This window comes from Rhipicephalus sanguineus, chromosome 2 (genome assembly GCF_013339695.2).
Source record: "Rhipicephalus sanguineus isolate Rsan-2018 chromosome 2, BIME_Rsan_1.4, whole genome shotgun sequence".
Taxonomy (NCBI): domain Eukaryota; kingdom Metazoa; phylum Arthropoda; class Arachnida; order Ixodida; family Ixodidae; genus Rhipicephalus; species Rhipicephalus sanguineus.
The window spans coordinates 169,058,152-169,074,566 of NC_051177.1; the positions used below are offsets into that span (position 1 = coordinate 169,058,152).

Here is a 16,415-nt window from a genome sequence, read left to right on the forward strand (position 1 = left end):
GGGGGACGCTTAAGCTTCGCTTTAAGAGTTGAACGCGATAGCAATATCCTGCCCCTAGTGCGCTCTTCGAACACTACGAGTGTTTAACAGAATGGGCGCAATAAAGTGTGTGCCTTATGTAATGGGTAGCATGCTTTAAACCAGGAGCAATTATGCGCGAGAACCTTTTTCGAAGCTGCGATGCACCCACTACGTGGTCCTAAGTGAATACGCGCAGTAATGTGTGTGCCTTTTGTAATGGGTGGCTGTCTTTAAACCACCAAGTCGTTATGATATTGACGTGGTGTGACGCCCGATGGCAATGTACGCTTGTAGCACGCAATGTTACTGTCCTATTACATCTCGTACTGTGACACCTGTATACAGGACGCGTATTTTTGGGAAGCATCAAAGTTACTTTCAATGCAGCTCCAAGCAGAGGCGTAGCTTTGTGGTAGAATACCTGCTTGCCACGCAGACGACCTGGGTTCGATTCTCACTCGGACCCAACATTTTTATTATTTATTTTATTTGCAGCTTTTTCGATTTTTCGGTCACGGACAAGATGATGATTTTTCGCTCACAACCAACGGTGCCGACGCCGACGGCGGCATTTCTGCGATACGAGCTCTTTAACGCTATCGCGTTAAAATTACAGCATATCCACGGGTGAATGATGAAGAGCTTGGGCGAAGCTCCTGAAGCAATCATGTGTACACCATGAAATGTTCAGTGGTTTTCCCCAGAAGTAATCAAAGCGATACGCCTCTTTGATTATTTTTCCTTTTTCCGTTTTTCCTTCTTTTTTTATTTTTCAATTTTTTTATTGTTTATACTTTTTTATTTTCTACTTATTCTTTCTTTATTTTTTATTCTTTTTTTTTCTATCTCTATGGTACAGCGCCATCTAGTATATCGTCACCCAACTGCAGTTTGCATGCATCTCTATGAGACAGCGCCATCCATTATACTGTTCGGGAGATACTGCCGCGGTTACGCCTGACATGGGACAAGGTTAGACTAAGAGGAGCTACGCCCCTAAAATACGGCAGCCGACGTGGCTAGCCGTCGGCCTCAGTATCACTGAAAGCAATAAAGAAGCAGCGAAGAGGCTATGGCTACACGCGTTGCCGATAGCCACATTCCATGTGTCTGTGTATGTCGAGCACCCGAGGCGCACGGCGCCAGGATTGGCATTGAGCAGAATTGAAAAGGAGCCATAATTCAAGCTAAAGGTGCCCAATATAGTCATGGCGTTTAACTTTATATTCAAACTCTTAGCCAAATAGAAGAAAGATGGTATTATAAGTAGAGTTTTCATTATTATACAATTGATATAATATTGTGATTGTGATAGTATTGTGATTGCTAGCGATTGTGCGAACGTTATTGCACAGTTGTTGGTATTATCAGGAGATGTCGAAGAAAACCCTGGTCCAAACACTCGCGGAAACGAAACCACCGATATCATGGAGGCACTCAACGAAATACGCTCTGGGCAGGCGTCACTACTAAGCGAAGTTAAGTCAATTCGCCAGAAATTAACCCAGAGCGACAGAACTTTTGATGATATGAGGAAGCGCTTGACTAAAATAGAAAAAGACTGCTCGTCCATTGCCGCTGTGCAAAAAGAAGTAGACGATATTCGCACACTTGCCAAACAAACGGCAGACAACATTGCATCCATTGAATCTAGACTGGATGATTCGGAAGACCGGGCACGAAGATCGAACTTGGTGTTTTTTGGCCTTAAAGATGCTGAAACTGAAACGTGGGCTCAATCCGAAGCCTTAATAATGGAACATTGCAGCACAAAACGTAACGCTGTCGTTGAGCCCATGGATGTAGAAAGGGCTCACAGATTGGGCCGATTTAAACCTGGAAGGAACAGACCCATTATAGTGAAGTTCGCGCACTTCAAAGTACGTCAACGAATCCTCTCGAGTGCTAAAATGCTGAAGGGCACCAATTTCAGAATCTCCGAAGACTACTCCCCCAATACGCTTAAGGCTAGAAGGCATCTTATTCAATTCGCCAAGTCTCAACAGGAGCCATACAGACTCCGGCATGATAAATTATTCATCGGTAACCGGCTTCACACATTCGACAGAAACACGGAAACTGTGGTCTCTCCTCCATCCTCCTAGCATTCAGATCCATCTAGTATTAGCCATAAATGGCATCTTTCGTTTCTCTACACAAACATCAGAAGCATCTAACCGAAACTTGATGCACTCGGTAACTTGTACAGCACTACAGATTCAAACCTTATTGTTCTAACTGAAACATGGCTTAACCCGTCGATTAACAATTCTGAGATTCTCTCAGCATTTCCTAATATTAGCATCTTTCGACGTGATCGACCTAACAGAAAAGGCGGTGGGGTTCTAATAGGCGCTCATGAATGCCTTCAATGTGTCCAAATTGAAGTAAGCACACCCTTAGAAATTGCGTTTGTTGCAAGTAATGCCTTCTACCCGCCAGTCATAATTGGTGGCTGCTATCGCCCACCTGATGCTGACATGACGTTTGTGGCGGATTTTCATGAGGCGCTCCATTCTGTCATAACACGGCGTCGCCAGTCACCTATCATTGTGTTTGGCGACTTCAATTTTCCCTCCATAGATTGGTCTAACCCCGATGCGCCCATATCAGTGAACGCTGCCGAAAGCGGCTTCATCAACACCTGTCTCATGTTCGGACTGACACAACTTGTTAACAGGCCAACACGTCAAAGCCTAAATTCATCTAACATACTTGACCTCGTGGTTACTTCTCACCCTGACAAATTTTCATCAGTGACTTACATGTCCGGCCTTAGTGATCACTCTATACTCCATGCTTCAGTTAATCTTAAAATTGTGTCACCCCGCAAAAAAAGGAAAACTATAACTCTTTACGATAAAGGGAACTACGCAGCTATGAACATCGAACTTGAAAATTTTTCCACAAGTTTTCTTTCTGGCTTTTTAGAACGCTCTGTCAACGCAAACTGGCTCCTGTTTAGAAACAAAATGTATGACTTGATAAGTACACATGTGCCTACAATAACCGTAACAGAAGTCATCACCTTGGTTCAACTCAACATTAAAGCGCTTGAATAACAAAAAGAAAAGATTATTCCGGGCTGCTAAGCGTTCGAGCACAGACTGCGCATTGCAGAAGTATCGCAATGCAGAAAAGGCATTCGAATCACTTTCTAGCAGAAGCAAACGTGACTTTTTCTCGTCCACACTGCCAAACATGCTTCACGATAACCCGAAACAATTCTGGAAGATTCTGAATCCTAATCATTCGCAACCACTGTCCCTGCACGATGACCAAAACCAGCCCATTCCCGATTGCGAAACTGCGGAAGCACTTAACCACACATTTTCTTCCATTTTTACTGATGAACCTGTTGATAACTTACCCGATTTTCCGCCTTGTGCTCATAACACTATGGCTGATATCACCTTCGATCCAGCCGGCGTCACAAATGTCATTGACTCTATAAAGCTTTCGTCATCGGCAGGCGTTGATGGCATCAACTCAAAAATTCTAAAGAGAACTAAACATGCCATCAGCGAAATGTTATGCCACATCTTTCAGCAGTCATTATCATTGGGTGAGGTACCGGATCACTGGAAAGTGGGCAATATTGTCCCAGTACCGAAAAAAGGTCCACCCTCTTCATGCCGCAGTTACCGCCCTATCTCACTAACCAGTGTTTGTTCTAAACTAATGGAACACATAATATACTCACATACAGTTAAGTTTTTGTTGTCGGTTAACTTTTTCACTCCCAATGAACATGGATTTCGCAAAGGTTTTTCTTGTGACACACAACTAACGTTGTTCCTTAATGACATTAGCTCTAACCTTGATCTAAACATCCCAGTTGACGCTCTGTTTCTAGATTTTGAAAAGGCGTTCGACAAGGTGCCACATCAGCGACTACTTTTGAAACTTTCTCACTTAAACCTTAATCCTTTTGTTTTAGACTGGATTCGTGCTTTTTTGACTAATCGGGAGCAGTTTGTTTATGCTAACAATCATTCTTCAAGCAGAATCCCGGTTCGGTCTGGAGTACCCCAAGGAACCGTCTTGGGCCCACTCCTTTTTCTAATATATATTAATGATCTTCCCGCCAACATTTCATCTAACATACGTCTGTTCGCAGACGATTGCGTCGTTTATCGCCCTGTTCATAGCGATCATGACACCCGAGCACTTCAAGAGGACCTGGATAAGATCACCGCTTGGTGTAATAAATGGCTCATGTCGCTAAACACTACTAAAACACTGCTAGTTTCTTTTACCCGCAGAAGGAATCTCCCTCCACCACAGTATGTCCTGTGCAACGCTGCGATTTCTCCTGTCAATTCATGCAAGTACCTCGGCATCACTATCTCCAGTGATCTTTCCTGGTCCTCTCACATCGCCAGCATCATTAACGAAACTAACCGCACCTTAGGATACTTTCGAAGGCACTTGCGCCTTGCTCCCCCATCGGCCAAACTGTTAGCTTATCAAACATGCGTCCGGCCCAAGCTAGAATACGCATGCTCTGCTTGGGACCCACATCAAACTAACCTTACTAAAGCGCTTGAAGCAGTACAAAACCGCGCAGCTCGCTACATCTATTCAGATTATTCTTTCCACACTACTGTTACAAAACTAAAATCCGAAGCACATCCTGATAACTTGGAACTAAGACGCCTTAGATGTAGGTTGTGCCTTTTTCACAAGTTTTACCATTCCTCTCTTGCACTTCATTAATCATGCCTGCTCATCGTTCGTCCGGCCGCACGAATCACACCAAAGCGGTCTACCCACCACCGGCACAGACCGCTGCGCACCTTCGCTCCTTCTTTGTGAACACAGCAAGAGACGGGAACGCACTACCCAGAGATGCTGTGCTCCAATCCAACCCGCAAGCCTTCAAGTTGTTCATCGAATCATTGTAACTACATAACAGCCCATCCCTCATGTAAAACCCCAAGCTGGGGTATTTGAGGTATTAATAAATAAAATAAATAAAATAAGAATCAAAAACATAGAAATAAGAGTATGATTTTTTCCATCTTGATTGGTCTTCATGCCGAAGGTGAGTTGCAAAAACTTATTTATTTATTTATTTATTTATTTATTTATTTATTTATTTATTTATTTATTTATTTATTTATGTACCGCAATGACAAGAGCGTTACGGAAGAAAGTGGATAAAACATAATGAAAAAAAAGGTAACAGAATACAGTGAGTAAAAAATAAAAATGGCCAGACTTTCATCAGACTAATATTTGCGCATTGGTGGTTACTGCCTCAAAAAACAATGATCATCATCGCTTGATGGGTAAGGAAGCTGATTCCGCATGTTTGCTGTGCACGTTCGAAAAGCTTCGGGTTTTACAAACAGGAATACCTATACCTCATAGGGATAACCAAAGCGAGGCCACATATAGTGCGGTGATAAAAAAAAACGAGTCGCGAAGAACCCTATGGTGGTATATTCAATGAAATAAGTTCAAGCAGCAAAAATTTCGAAGCGCAGTCAGACACGGAGGGGAAACGGTGGATTTCGTGGCTTTTATGCTAGCAGTATGATTGTAATTAAAATAATTCGTTCTTTTTTTGTATTTCGTGACATGTGAGCATATAAATATTCATACCAAGTGACGGGTTGTAATATGACGCTGTTCAAGAGGTAAATAGGCAGACTGTTAGCGCTTGGGGCGACATGAATAACCTCGCGTTTTCTGATATTTCATTCTATAAACCACATTTTGCTCCAGCGACTATATCGAATAAATTAGTATAATTTCAGTGAGCGAGCGTATTGTTATGCAGGATAGAGAGACAGTGTACTTTTGCAACATTCCAGCCAACAAGTCAATGGGATACGCTAAATTTTGAGGCAGTATTTCCTTGAAGACGCAGCCCGAAATTGATTATAGATTTACCATCATAATAGACCAGCTACATTTAGGTGCCGATCTAATCTTTTTATCAAGTTCGCATGAGAATACGCGCTGTGCTCTCAGCATTGGAAAGTGACGTCAGAATAGATGCCAGGCAGCGTGAGAAGCGCGCTAGCCATGCGTTTGCCAAAACGCGCGCAATATGCGTCACTCCGTCCTCGCAGGCGCGCCGTGCGCTGAGGGGGGAGGGGGGAGGGGGTTTCCTCAATTCGGACCAGCCTCGGGCTGGGGTGAGGGCATTCGCGCGCATCGGCAGACGCGACAGAAAAGGTTTAAAACAACGGGTGGTCTTCAGGATTGCTCGTTATTTTACCTGCAAGTAATAAGGAAATTGGCCCCTCAATGGGCCAAAACAAATTTTTGATGTAGCGAAAATTTAGCCATGGCGCCAACGTGATGTTTGCGTAGCCAGACGGGGTCCGAAAGTAGCCAATTTGGAGCAATGTAGTCACCAACGGGAGCCCTTCACGGAGCCTTGGTGACAGTTGCAGGCACTCGGTTACGATGACGACTCTGTAGATTGATCTTTATAATTAGGCCCCCAGAATATATGATATTCGAATGAAGAGTATTCTAAGGAGTGGGGATCGGCGGGTCTCGTTAGGGTAGCTGGCTCCCGCCTTCCGCCCACAGAGCTGATGTTTTTCAGCCAGGAGTACGGGTTCTAACTGGAAGGAACGTAGGTTTATTTAAGAACATGTGAGAGAGTGAACGAATGCATCAACTCAACTCTACAACTTAAGGACAAAAGTCTTCGGCTTTTGTAGCCCCGAGTCTGCCAACACTGAGACACTCGAAAACCGGTGTCAATAGCTCTCGCCAAATTAGTGTCTCACCGTCAAGGGGCCCCACCTGCAAGAGAGGGTAAAGGAACCACACAATATTTGGTGAGAGCATTCCCGCACACAGGTGCACGCACAAGATGAATTCCACTCCCAAAGTTAACAGTATCTGGTGTGTAAAAAGTAGATGGAGACTGGAAGGGGGGTCAGTGGATAGACCCACTCACAACTGGTTGGAATTGTGTTGCTTTCGTTTCTTCGGCAGATGTGTTGCGAAGCCGCGTAGGGCCGAAACAGGGTGACAATCCACTGCTCGAACGAGTGGGTCAAAATATTCGTGCAGCCAGAGTGCCTCACATGTGTTCCCAATTTACGTTCGCATATGATCAATACTTTATGTGCCCTTATGCCAATAACAGATACAGAGAAGACATTGCGAGTACCCCATGAGCGGCCTTTTAAGCAATGACGTGTGCGGATTGAGCTGTGAGGCTAGTCACAGTTGTGCAGTGGCGTAGGTAGACAGTTTAGTTAATCCGGAGGTGGGGGTTCAACCACTTTTTATGCAAGTTCGTGTGTGCGTTTGTGTGTGTGCGCGTGTATATACACATGTAAAATAGAAAATTTTCGGGAGAATTTCAACACCCCCCCCCCCTGCCTACGCCACTACAACACAGCGCCGTGAGACGATGTTGATGCTGCGTAAGCTTGCGTCCTCTACGCTCCGGCACGCACGCTCGGTGATTCCTGGTGGCTCGTGAGTCACTGTAAGGTTCGCTGCCCATAGGCTAACAACAATAATTTGGCGGCAAGGCTGCCAACGCCAGAGGAGACGCATTACGGCGGCTGTGGTGGAGTAATCTGTAAAGCTACATTCTCGCGTCTGAGAAGTTCGGAAAGAAAGAGATCGTATTGGGATGAGTGGCGATGTCCGCAGATACACTGTGTTAACACAATTTCTGAACAGTGCGTTATACAGAGATGCTTGTGCTGGTGACGCCGAAAACAATCATTTTCGCTAATGCCATTGTGCGCATCTATTCGAAGCAGATGAGGTTGTGCTTTGAATTTGTTGCATAGGTGACAGGCAAAAACACTGTCCGCTCAAACAGCAAGAAACTCAGTTTTGGCGCCAACGAGGTTCCGATGCATACCCCTTTGTAAGCGACCTCAGCCAGCGAGACAAGCTGGTATCGGTGGGCAAGCGGCAGGCCCCTAAAGTGTTTGAGAGAGAGTCGATGGCCTGTGATGCGAGATCTGGCTTTAGGATGGCGGTGTCGCCGGTGCCGCGAGCCCTATGTCGGCGAGTAAAGCATGGTCACGGTAGGCGCCTTTGATTCAAAGGTAGTGGACAACGAAAGAGGTTGTGCTTGATATCTTGAGGATGCAGCAATTCAGAATCAATAAATAAGAGCTGCGCAGTAGAGTACAGGTTGGTTGGCACCTTGATAGCTGAAGGAATGTGTGTGTCCTGATCGCGATGGAAGGATGATGAGGCATGTCAGCTTCAAGGAATAAAAAGTGATCGTCGCTGGCTTTGACGTGACAAGAGCTGCAGACCTAGGCGTTTTCCGGCAAAGTAACAAACCGGGGCCTCGTGATCATCCTCCGGAATCAGGTACTCAAGGTCATCGTAATGCACTGGCGAGCTGCCAGGCGAGGCGGCCAGAAACGTGTAGTGGAGCCACGTGTGTTCGCGGGCAAATGCAAAGGCGGGGGGAGCTGAGCGCTTTTGCCACCTTTCGTACTGCGTAGTCGCACTGCGCAAGAATCTGAGAAATATGGTCCTATGCTGTCGTGGCCGAGATCTATCTAGTGGTCGGAGATCTAATAGACCAAGAAACGTAGACTGTTCTTTTTGTCTTAAATATCCTGCTATTCCCAGACTCCAATCCTGGTCCACAATTTACGTTAAACATTTTACAGCGCCCCAAGAACGGAAGACCCACAGCCGTGGGCTCCAAACGTCATTTCTCAGTTGGATGCTCTGTGGGTATATCGCTGGCGAAAGAGCACATCGGTTTCCTGTTTGTCACCTTGCGTTCATGCACGAGATTAGTCTGAAAGGAATGATGTGACGAAGTCCGACGCGGAATGGCGTCATATCGATATTTATTGACGGAAAGAAGAACCAATGAGCAGAGCTGCGGCCACTGCAGTCACTACCTTTTCCAAGAACCAGAGCGCGCCCTCTCGCAAATGGTGACTCGCGCGTTATTACACGTAGGCACGACGGTTCTGCGTGCAATTTTCTGTGCGTTTGTATCCTGTACAAGTGATGTCCGGCTGCCTCTTAAATTTTGTAGATGCTATTTTTACCATCATGGCCAATTACATCAATATATCAGTAGGCATTTTCAGCACGAGCTCCATGGGTTTTCGTAAAGCCACCCGTGCCTGTTTTCATCACCGCATTAGTGTCCGATGAAGAGTAAAGAACGCTTGCTTTATCAGACGAGCGTTATTCATGTTCCAATGTCCCCTTATTTATTACTATTCGTACTTTAGTAACTGACTACCCAATAAAACGTGAAATTTTGACCGCACCAGTGGGCATTGTCCTGTTGCTATGCGTGTGTCGCCATGTAAATGGCCGAACATAGTTTTGAAACACCACAAAAAATGAATGAAGAAACAGGTAGACATGACAGAGGGCGATCGCTGTCAAAAACTTTTTTAATAAACTTCAATTGTTGCGTAGTTGTTCTCGTGTGTTATTCTTACGTGATTGCTATTGCTCAATCGTTTTCTTTAGTAACACAAAAGTATGCACCGATTTTGTCGCAGCCAGATTTCCACCTTTATAACGCTGGGGACGAGCTCAGCAGTGTGAGGCGAACAAAGGCTGTGCAAGTTCGGCGCAAATACTGTGTATGTTTTTTTTTATGTTCTAAGATATCACGCTCATGATTGCCGCTACTGCCGTTACGGTGTGCCACAGCGACCGCGTTTTGTTTCTGCTACGTCATTCTCTTAAGTCCGAGTGTACCAAATATTTTAGTGACAGTGTAAACGGGTTGATGGCGTTGACCACGATGAACTTTTTTTTCTAATGAAGAACGTTGCGCACTCAAACACTTACCTGGTTTTAACACACTCTGCATCAGCACCAGATATCAACAGCATTCTTCAGAAGCATCACAACTTACAATTGCAGAGCAATCATCTTAAAGAATCTTTGCTGATCCCCCACGTTTGGTATACCGTAGATCGAGGAACTTAATACATCGTCAACAATTAACCCTTAACATATTCTGGTTGTCATCCTTGCAACAAACTCCGCTGCAAAGTATCCACCCACATGACTAACACAAGCTGTGTCAAGAGCACAGTTTGAAACATTAATCTCAAAATGAAAAGGAATTTTGACAGGGGGACAAGCAATTCTGTGTACATGCTTGAATGCTTTGAATGCTAACTTCAATATAAGGGGCAAAGTGAAACCGCCTTTATACTGCGTTTTGGTAAGCATAAGTCACATGTAATAAGCCTACCTAATCTACATCTGTCCACGCAATTTAATATTCTTCATCACTCTATCTCTAAACTAACAATTACTATACTGGAATCACGCTTCCCTTCGCACCATGACAGATCAACTCGCGAGTCACTCCTCATACACAAGTTGAACGCTGTCTCATCTGGCATAAATGAAAACCCAGGGAAACTGACGTTCCTTCCGGCGCAGAACGAAGTTCCAGCATCATCACAGTCTAATCATAACCACTGTATACGCGGAGTTTTGCTACACGCTTACTTTGCATCGCTTTTTCTTTTTGCTTTTTGTTGTTGATGTTCGCACCTATTGAAATTGTTTAATAACGCATCTCGCCTTATCCAGGCGACTTTTTTTTCTTTTTTCGCTATATGCCTTTACAGAATTATTGTCTTTGTAGATCTTGTCTGGTTTTCAAATTGGTATTCACGCGATCTGTTTCACGCAAGCGCCAGTTCTGTGATATGTCTTCACACGCCTTTGCAGAGACCTGCTCTTGTTACCGTGCATGGCTCACCTTAATGCAGTGAATACTCTGCGATATTCATAAGCCAAAGCCACGTGTTAGGCGTCATATGTATCACGTGTCTGCTTAAGAAGAGCGCTAGTGCTGTATCGTGTGTTCCCTGTTCCTGGCTGAAACGTTTGAAAAATAAAAAGTTCTTGTTTTGCGTCCTTTACTTCGTAATATTCGTGCTTCTCGGATTATGGACACTTTCTTCTTCACACAGACTCGCACATACACACACACACTCACACACACACACACACACACACGCACATATATATATATATATATATATATATATATATATATATATATATATATATATATATATATATATATATAGTGGGGCGGAACTGTTACTTTTGCTGTATCTCTTGTTCGAGTGTAACTTCACAAACTTTTCTTCTGGCGTACTTTTCTAGGGTGTACAAAGTTCTTTGTTCGTGGGAAGCCAACGAGGCTTCAGGAAAAGAGCGAAGAACCTTTAAGCTGTAAACGAGTTATCGAGCTGTAACTCGCATATTAGCGCCACCAGAGGAATGGCTCGTTATATGAGTGACTGAAATTCCACAGTAGGCGATTTAAGTGGCGGAAAGGTCTGTCAAAATGCACCAAGACAAGTATGCTCTGTGCAGAGTTCATACATTCAGATTTTATATTCTCGGAGCAGTGAATGTTAGCAGGTTGTGGGACTCAAGTGAACATCTCAAGATACAAGAGAGCAAGGTGCTTGTGTCCAAAACAGCGGTAGCTGCCATAGTGCTACTGTTCCAAGACGATCATGAGTGAGCGGGTCACGTTGATTTCAAAGGACTTACATAAATGCAACCCGGCGACTTACTTGAAAAGGCATGGCAGAAGACGGGGGCGGAAAACTTAAAGAGATGCAAGAACCATCATGTATGATGAACTTATGGCTACATCCTAAGGCAGCTGTGTGCTCTCGGATATAACGGAATGCAGCTGCTTCCAACGCGCATGTCAACCTAACTTGGAAGTAAGCACCCAAAGCTTTATATGTGTTATCTGGAATAATTCTCTCGGCTCTAGAGTTTGCTTCCGGGTGACATGGTGGAGGAATACGCAGCAGGATAAATTTTAAATGCGAAGCACTTCTTAGCGAACCTTTGAACTTGGAGCGTTTCTATCTTTCTATCTATCTATCTATCTAGCCGCCCCCGTCTGGTTGCTCTCATGATCACCTCCTTAACTTGTTGTAGACCAAAATTGGTATGAGAGGTAAGAGGATTTGACGAATATCACTGTCGGATCATGTCATGTCTAACGTGAAACTCCTGCCGCGTACGTCTTGAAACACTTTCCTCCAGACACGTGCGGCACATTGCCGTTTACCACGGGCCGCAGTGTACGGTTATGCGCCACAGGTGATTGACGGTTTATATCTACCCAGGAACGGCGAGAACAGACATTGGTAATTTAAATACGAGAGCGTTAAGAAAAACCGACATCGGCAGCGTTGACCCGACGAATGGAAAGAATAAAAATTAGGACCCCAGACAGAATCGAACCCAAGCATTCTGCGTGGCAATCAGATATTCTACCACAGGGTCACGCCAGATCTGTAAACTGGTTTGGAAAAACACTCTGTGCAGGCGAAACGTCGGTGGAACGTCGACTGTGGATGTGGTGCTGGCTATATAATTTTACAAGAAAACAACAAGCACTAGATATGTACTCCTATGGTACAGGCGTCATGTTAGTTTAATATCTGTGGTTCCAGTGTTGGCTCCGCTTTTATAGCACCCTAATAAACATTACATTTTATTGCTGTGAATCAGCAAGCTATATGAAGCATTTCTCGACCCAGGAGGAATACAATAACAAAAATTACGTATGATATTCACATGATTGCATCATAAAGTGTACTTAGTCTTGATAATACGTATGTACTGTAACGTGTATGTAATACGTATGTACTGTAACGTGAGGGCTGGCGTTACGTCGCACCATAACTTGCCCTTTAAACGTCCGCGTTGCCGACGTGCCTGGTACGCCCACGATTTGCACACAGCTACTACACTTACAAAAACACGTCGATCCACCTCGTAACGCTTGGCTCAAAGCCATAATATACAGCATAAAAGTAGTCGCTGACTGCTTCGCATGAAACCAATTCCCACAACGCGTGGGATCTGCTGAATTTTTCTGCATCCCATGGTCAAAATTCCTTTTCGTTTCGCTTTAGAAACATCTGGCGTCTTTTCGTTTTGCTTTTAGAAAACATCTGGCGTCTTTCGTTGGTTTATCTCATCAATCAACGGCGTTTTGAACAAAATTTTCATTGTTTAATCACGCACAGGAGAAATCTCACCAGGCACTACCTTGGAGGTAAACAATGGCTGCTAATGGGAATGAGAGACAGAAGAAGTCGGCTTTTAGCTAACACTTACACTTCTACTTCTACTAACGTTTCCTACTGGAACATGCCAATGGCTGCTAATGGGGAATGAGAGACAGAAGAATTCGGCTTTTAGTTAACGCGCACGCTGCGAATTTTTTATTGTTCAACAACGCACAGGAGAAATCTCCCACCGGCACCACCTTGGAGGTCAAGATCTGGTACTAGCCTTAAGACTGGTTACGCACTACGACGGGGACGAACGGGTGCCGCTTTAAGAGGGCTCACCAGCTCCAAAGCAACTCAGATTTGAACTTTTTGTGTCCATAGATGGCAGCACTTACACACCACAAAAAGGAGGTAAGTTAGAGTACACTCTAGGCGTGTAAATCTCACCAGCTCATGAAAGCTTGCGAAAAGGTCATTCCGCACGCGAAAAGTAGTGCTGTTTGAAACTTGCCCGGGAATGCCTCAAAAAAGGGTGAACGCTGCTACGTTTTCCGCCAGCATAGCCGTAGCAAATGCGATGGAGGGGTTTTGCCGCTTTGTCCTCTCCGTACCGTTGTGGTGTAAGCCATTCCCTCCAACTTCTCCGTATCGCTACACCGCTCCCGCAGTAACCCAAACAATGGGTAGTGACCTCTCTTCACAGTTCTCTGCCGCTTATTGTCAGAGGCTATGGAATACGTAGCTTGCATTGACGTCACTGTAGGCGCCATCTTCGTGAACAAACAGGTTGAGACGCAGGGTGAACTCTTGCTCGAACGCGCGGAGCAAGAAACGCTGACATCAGATTAGTTCCGTTGCCCCTCCAATCCTTTTCTAGGGGAGCGCTTATAGGCACCCGTCACTGACCAGAGGGCGCGATGGAGCTCTTATCGAACGCCTAAGTGTTGAGGGCACCAGCCGCCAGGGATACCAAGAAAATGAAACGCTCGCTGGACACATCGACGCGGTCAAGTGTCTCTCTTTTGGGCGCCTCTTTCAACGAACGCTTCCTACGTGGGTTTGTAATCACCTCAGGGATGTTGCCAGCGCCTTCAATGCAGCACAAACGCGTTTAGAACGCACTCTTTTCAGGCTGTGCCAAGGCAGCAGAAACGCTACAAACGCGTTTCAAACGCACTGCATTGAGGCGGTGGCAAGTCACGTTCAAGTCAAGGAGCGTTTCTGAACATGGAGGATGGGGAGGATAGACACTCGATTTTGCTGCGTCTACTCGCTAGGCTGTGCTTTCTGGCGCTACCATCGTATCTCGGAAACTGCATTGCCGGGTGCCTATGGGTGTCACCACGTGTTCTTAGCCTCACAGTGGCAGAGAAAGCGGCTATGGAGCCCCGAAGACACGAAGTAGCTTACCCCCTTATTCAGAAACGCTCCTCGACTTGAACTTGACTTGCCACCGCCTTGGACAGCGCGTTCGAAACGCGTTTGCGCTGCCTTGGCACAGCCTAAACGCAGCGCGTTCCAAACGCGTTCAAGGCGGAGGCAAGTCAAGTTCAAGTGAAGGAGCGTTTCTGAATACGGGGGTTAGACTTCTGTAGGCACCAGCTGGCATTCGTAGACCTCGATACTTTTGCGACCTCTTTGTTCGCAGTGCTGTGTAGTAGCAGCACGCGATACCGACGTTGTTCCCAGTGTGCACGAATCCAGTAAGCAAGAAATGCCATCGAAGAACTTCAAGTACGGCAAACGTAAACGGCCAGCGTCAACGATTGCAAACGTCAGAAAGAGGCAAACTCTAGATAATGCATCTTCTTCTCACTGTGGCGGTGATCTCAGAGATTTATATGAAGATTCTCCGCCGCCAACGGTGAACACGCACAGCCCTAGGACGGCACAGTTTTGTGCCGACGATGAAGCCCTCACTGAAGAAGCGGAGGCGTCAGGAAGTTCCTTGTCATCCTCATTGATGAGTGCAACGGGAGCATGCGAGCAACACTCCACAGACAAGAATATCAGAGTAGAGGCTGACATTCAAGGACGCCGGATTGTTGAAATTCAGCACCTCTTGAGCAGCTTGCAAAAGGTGGCCCTCCATGTTCCTTTCCAATGCACTCTGGCGGATATGGACTGTATATCTGAAAGAAGGCAAGGTCTTCGAAGCTCCCTGACTCTTGTATGCAGGATGTGCCGAAGAAAAGATGTCATACATACAAATACGCCACCTGAAGTTCAAACCTCAAGCGGCTGCGGTGACATCAACACAGCTGCAGTGTATGGAACAATGTCCATTGGCTGCGGTTTTTCAAACCTCAACGAACTGCTTGCATCCATGGATATTCCGGGAATGTCATCGGACACTTACGCAAAAATACAAGACAACGTTGGAGACTTTATCAACCAAACCGCCTGGGATGAAATGAAGAAGGCTGTGCAGAAGAAGCAAGGCTGGCAAGAGAATGTGGCGAAATAGACAATGATGGCGTACCCACAATAACAGTCGTTGCCGATGGTGCTTGGTCGAAGAGATCGTACAAGAACAAGTATGATGCTTCCTCAGGCGTGGTGAGTGCACAAATTTATTGAACCATATCAATTAAAAAGCGCTCCTTTTAGTAAATAAACGATATTATAATAGCTCGCGAATAGGGCCCCGTCAAGCATAAAACTTCTCAGATCAGGAAAACATGCATATCCTGTCGATTAATTTTAGTGTCCTTATGCATAACGTAGACAAACTGGTTAGTGCGTAACAAAGAACTTACCTTTCATTTCCGCTGTAGCATATGAGAAGGTGTTGGCCGTAATTTTTTTTTTGGCAAGGAAAACTACATCGAGTTCGGCAAGGCGATGATTTTTCGTGTTTATTAGCGCATATGTCTACCTGACAAGATTGTATATGCAGTGGAGCAAATTACGCATTCCCTCTTCCGAATGACGCAGATATAGAGAATTGCCAGAAATATCTGTCATGTTGCACAAAATGCTGGCTCATTAGCCAGGAGCGCCATTATCTTGACCATAGCGCACACATATAGCACTGAAACTTGCTTTGCTCGTATTGCCTATAGCGTAAGATAATTCAGCTAGAACTATAAATACTAAACAGCGCTGCCATCGATGTTATAGGTGTCTGATGATGCACTGGTGTATGTGAAATGGCATGGGACTGAATAATTATATTGCTTTTGTTTATTATAAGTAAACAACTATTTTGAGAGTTTGGCATCTCACTTCGAGTATTACGAACATACGCGAAAACAAGTGCAACTGCTATGAAAATATTTTAAGTGAAGCAGAGGTCTCCACCAAATGGCACTTTAGCAAGAACTCTATCTTATCTCTGAAATGCTTATCTGATGTAGTGATTGGCTGTGCACTGAGTAG

General features: G+C 45.1%; 1 protein-coding gene across 1 annotated transcript in view; it reads right to left on the reverse strand.

The window, feature by feature from the left end:
- LOC119383854 (uncharacterized) overlaps window positions 1-16,415 on the reverse strand; it is a 773,402-nt gene that overhangs the window by 153,493 nt on the left and 603,494 nt on the right. The gene's annotated exons all lie outside the window — the stretch shown is intronic.